The sequence below is a fragment of the Cololabis saira genome, chromosome 11 (assembly GCF_033807715.1).
Source record: "Cololabis saira isolate AMF1-May2022 chromosome 11, fColSai1.1, whole genome shotgun sequence".
NCBI lineage: Eukaryota > Metazoa > Chordata > Actinopteri > Beloniformes > Belonidae > Cololabis > Cololabis saira.
In genome coordinates, this window is record NC_084597.1 from 46,682,627 (window position 1) to 46,688,626 (window position 6,000).

Consider the following 6,000-nt stretch of genomic DNA (forward strand, 5'->3'; position numbering starts at 1 on the left):
GACTGAAGACTGTATGCTAGTGGCCAAGGGAAGAGTGGGCACGTTTTTTTCTCTCCAATTAAAAGCCGTGAGTGCTTAGGTGGTTAACTTAGCACCCCACCTGGGGGACCCTGCAAGCTAAGAGTTGCAAAAGTTCCTTTTTGCTGCTTTAATATACACCCATTTATGCATTTATGTTGCAAACAACCCATACCACCTCTTATTTTGACTTGTTATTTCTGCATAATGTCTTAAATTGACAGAGAGGAACTTGTTCAAATAAAGAGATTTACATTTATTTACTGGACAGGGGTAGGAGGTAAAGTCGACACTAAACTTTAAAGCTTGAACAATTAAGTGAACAACTAATCTTCACAGAATAATATCCAGCCAGTTAAACCTCTAATATATCAAGCTTGGTTATGATCACCCAATGCTTATCTTGGTTTCACTGACCTTTGATATAACACCTTGTTTTCAGCCAATTACAATCTGTACATCATTTCATAATGTATGATTAAATGTATCCATTTATTGCAATTACTTATAGTTGCAGCCAGAGGTGTCAAGTAACGAAGTACAAATACTTCGTTACCTTACTTAAGTAGAAATTTTGGTTATCTATACTTCACTGGAGTAATTATTTTTCAGACGACTTTTTACTTTTACTCCTTACTTTTTCACACAATTATCTGTACTTTTTACTCCTTACATTTTAAAAACAGCCTTGTTACTCTATTTCATTTCGGCCTTTAAAAAAAACTATCCAGTTAAATTGCTCCATCCGGATAGAGTGAATTTGGTTGTGGTTGTTTCAGATGTTCTTGTCCAGTTTTGTTCTTACATCCGTTCCCTCAGATTCCTGCAACTAAACTTGGATGTACATTCCAATAAAGGTTAGGATAAATGATAACATGCCTCTGAAGTTTGACTTTTTGCACCATTACAATACTTATAGACAACTAGTCATCATATCTCCTGCTCTCTGAAACACATGTTAATGCTCAATAGTACACATATATGGTTCTTTAATATATTTGCATTATACTAAGATGCATTCATTTTCAATGGCTTTTGTCCTTAATGGCTTTTTTCCTCCTTACATTACTTTTACTTTTATACTTTAAGTAGTTTTGAAACCATTACTTTTATACTTTTACTCGAGTAAAAAACTTGAATTGATACTTCAACTTCTACAGGAGTATTTTTAAACTCTAGTATCTATACTTCTACCTGAGTAATGAATCTGTATACTTTTGACACCTCTGGTTGCAGCAAATCAGGATAAATATGCTTTAAAACAGTGTAAAACCTGCCCGACTGTTTGTACTTTGCAGTACTGCTTGCAGCCTCCGGATGTCACTGAATGATCGTCTGTGTTTTCATCTGTGCTCTGATTGTTGCAGTGTGCAGGTGAGCTGCGGGGAAACATTTTCTTACATATATAAATGCTCTTGTACTTTTTCCAACAGAAAAGTTGAAAGCTCCTAGTTTTAATCGTGCATGGGTACTGTTTTTTTAAATTTTTTTAAATGACCTTGTTTGCAGGGATTCCTAATTTTTAGGGTCCCTTGTATTTTCATTCTGTATGCAGTCAACCTACAAAGTTGAACAATATCCCATACTGTCAGGGTTACTTTCAGCTTTCTCTCTGCTATGAGGCTTTCATATTATAGATTATATTATACATAAAGAAGTAAGCACGCACAACAAAAACTATGATGCGCTGATACATCTTTATATCTATTAATAATCTATTGAGCCTATTCAATACTTTGTGGACCAAAAATGAGTCAGATATAGTAAAAGCAGGAATGGAAACAAACAAGTCTACACTTAAAGTCTAATATCATACAACAAAGAAAACTCTGAATGTTATTAAGAGATTTGTTACTGTTGCATGAAGCTTTTGTTCTTTAGGGTTTTTTTCATTATTTGTAATTCATTGCTTTGACAAATATGTTTAAAAGTTAGTACTCACTCTTTTAACCATATATCTCTCTCTCTGTGTGTGTAATTATAAAATTATGTGATCAGAGTGTCGTAGTATTATGCAAATAACACTTGAAATGAGCGATGAGTGAGTCATCATAGCATCATTTATTCAGCAAAACTGAGGCCAAATACAAAACCCTCATCCAATAGATTGAAGAAAATAAGTTGTAGTCCAGACTTCAACCATACTGAAATGTGGCAATGGGACATTAGGAGGGTTGTGATGAATCAATATCCAAATAGCCTTAATGATCTGCAGTGATGTAACAACGAATGAGCCAAAATTCCTCTACAGCCAGGTGAGAAGCTGGAGAGAAGAAGTCATGAAGGAAACAACTACTCCAAGCTGTTGCTGAGGGGTTGATAAACTACTGCACCACTTAGTACTGCCCACATTACTATTATTACACACACGCACGCACGCACGCACGCACGCACGCACGCACGCACGCACGCACGCACGCACGCACGCACGCACGCACGCACGCACGCACGCACGCACGCACGCACACACACACACACACACACACACACACACACACACACACGACTGCATTTATACTTTATAATATACATAACTTTCATATTTGCCAAAGTTGGAAAAAATTCAAGAAATGCCTTCATGAACATTTACGTACATGAAAAAAGTCACTTAGAAACTCTCATATGTTTTGAATGGGAGATTTATTGTATGATTTTATGAAGTACAACCTTCATGGAAATGTTCAACCTCAACTTGAAAACTAATATAATCTAAAAATCACAAGAGTGATGCATGCATATGCACTAAAGATCAACTTATTTACTTTGAACGTATTTACTTTCATGATTCTGAATGTCAATGATTTCAAATGTTTTTCAGTTAAAAAACAAACAAACATGGAGCTTTAAATTAATTAGTTTTCACCATTTTTTATGTTCAAATTTTAAGTTGTTAAGAGATTGTAGGGAATAGGAGGACATTTAAAAGCTGCAGTGGAAAAGATGAGTGATTACTGAATATCAACACATAAGTAGTTTCTTAAGTGAGCATCCAGCCTGATCTAAAAAATATATTATTTTAAGTTGAAGCAGACTACCAAAGAAAATAAAAAGATTTATATTAACATCAAATAGTCTTATTAGATCTATCATGAGTTACATTAAATTTAATTACAAATTAAATGTCCAAATTAGATTCAATTCTTCACGATATCCAGAAAATTACTGTTATACCACCGTGAACATGATGTAAAACCATTTCTTTTTTTTTTTATAGCTGGTATCTGTCAGTCTCTCTGTCAAATCTGCATCAGTTCCACATCTGAGGCCTCCAGGCAGGCTTAGATAATGCTTTCCATATTTACAGTGGCAGGAGGATTGGGAGGGTTTTGACTAGATCCCATTTGTGTGAACCTATTAGTGTTGAGCACTCTGAGCTCCCTCTGATACGCCTCTGAGATTAGGCAATGGTATTACTGTAAGAGGATCGACTCGCCTCGAGGTGAGGGCCCAATATACGGGGGGAGAGAAACAGAGAGAGAGACAGAGAGAGAGATAGAACACACACAAAGACAAGAATATGCTCACACAGATCGGACCACACACTACTCAGGAAAATATCAGGACCTGGCAGTGAGAGAGACCAATGAAAGAACACACAAACACACACTTCTGAATGAAGAACTGACATCAGGTACCTGCACTGATTATGATGGTACACAATCAAGATGAAATTTAAAACTTTAGAAATATTTTGAATGATTCCTTTCTGTCTTTGGAACTTCTTATGTCTTGTCCGAGGGTCGTTTCTTCGGGAAACTTAATTGATATGATCTCATCTCATGCAATCAGCTATAATTTCCACATAATCTGAAAGGAATTGAGAAATATTAGTTGCAGTAAAAGTTGCCTAGAGAAAAAGTTGGGTTTGAGTTTAAATGAAAAAGTATTTATAGCTCAGACTGATGTTTACATATTCAGATCCTCTTAGATGTATTTTATGACAATATTTAGAGCACAATAAAGCATGTAGACCGGGGGTCGGCAACCCGCTCTTTAGCTCCGCCCTAGTGGCTCCCTGGAGCTTTTTCAAAAATGTTTGACCTTTTTTTCTTTTTTTTTTTCTTCTTTTTTCCCCTTTTTTCTCTTTTTTCTTCTTTTCTTCTTTTTGTCCTTTTTTGCTCTTTTTTTTCTTCCTTTTTTAATCTTGACATTTTTAACTTTTTTCTCGAAATTTTGACTTTTTTCTCAACATTTTGACTTTTTCTCGACATTTCGACTTTTTTCTCTAAATTGTACTTCAACATTAATCTCGACATTTCGACTTTTTTCTTGACTTTTTTCTTAACATTTCGACTTTTTTCTCGACATTTTGACCTTTTTGGTCGAAATGAAAAAAAAAAATCTTCCCCCAGTTCTAACTAATATAGAAACATGCAGCATGTGTTGTCTTCATTCTAAGGCTTATACGAGACTTTTCATTTTTTGCGGCTCCAGACATATTTGTTTTTTGTGTTTTTGGTCCAATATGGCTCTTTCAACATTTTGGGTTGCCGACCCCTGATGTAGACAAACATGTTTTATTATTCTTGTGGAAAAACCAATCATTTATGAAGAGTGCAAAACAAACAACACTACGAATGAGTCAAGTTTATTAATTGTGACAAAATTAAGCATCCCAAGAGCAAAAAAAAAAAAAGAACTGTGTGAGAATCCTGGCCGACGTGGACAAGCGATCAGGTTCTTCCATGTGTACTGGAACTTCTGCCTCACCACTGCTGGAGGGCATTAGGTCCACCCCCAAACCGTGAAAAATAATAAGGATTTGAGCAAGCAGAACTCAGTGTCAAAGGCAGAGTTACCCCAAAAGTCACAAATGCCCCCCAGTGATGACCAGAAGCTCTGGCGCACATGAAAGGACGGTTAGCACACAGAGAAAACCACCTTTTCTGATTGCAAAGTGCAGCAAATTGGAAATTAAGTACTTTGCAGGTCATACTTGACAAGTTACCCTCAGGAGAATGTTCTCTGGGAGATAGGGGGACATACGTTGGCCTTTCTGCTGGTAGATCCACACATTTATGAAAACTTCAGCTGAAATGTTCAGATAAGCTCTGTCTTGACAGATCAAACACAGATTTTAAGGACTTTGAAGGACTACTGATTTCATCATCGCATGAAGACATCTTACAAAACTTGATTACAAACCAGAAGCAGCATTTTGAAGCGGAAGGTAACATTTGTGAACTTTCTCATCCGCCACCACCCCAGCCCTTTGGTACTGTCTCATGTCTTCACAAGTCTCCGTCATCTCCAGCCTCAGTAAAATGGACAAAGACAGAAGAAATCCCGGGATTTTTACCACATTTTGCCTGATTCAGACTTTGAATTGGACTACTACTTCACAAATCAACAAGAACATGAGACAGCAATAACTTCTATGTGCGGGGTCTCAGTCTCATTGAATGTTTACTTCTGCAACTGCCAGTGATTCACTTTTTCTGCAAGAATTATAGCATTTGTTTGACAGAGCATGTTTTATTGTACTTTTAAAGTTTGACATAAATGTGATGTCAAACGTTAAAGCCACAACCAGCCAGGTTCAGTCGGGCTTTGCAATAATGTGTAGGTTTCTTTTGTGTAGGTTAGTGCAATAATGTGGACATTTGTGCAATAAGTTCAGTCGGGCTCTGTGCAATGGTTTTTTCTTCTACTCAGGGGTATTGTGTAGTGGGTTTTCTGGGAACCGATGTGGGTTAACTATAGTGTTTGATTGTATGTGTGGGTAAAGACTTCAGGGTTGTGTTTTCTATGTTTGTTGGAGTGTGATTGTTGCCTGTGCCTCCCGTGTCCAAGACAAATTTCTCCTAAGGGAGACAATAAAGATTTATCTTATCTCTTATCTTATGTGTGAAAGAGTGAGATTCTGTTTTTTTGTGAGATAAGATAAGATAAGATAGTCCTTTATTACTCCCTCAATGGGGAGACTCACGTGTTAGCAGCAGTACACTTAACACACACACACACACACACACACACATGCGG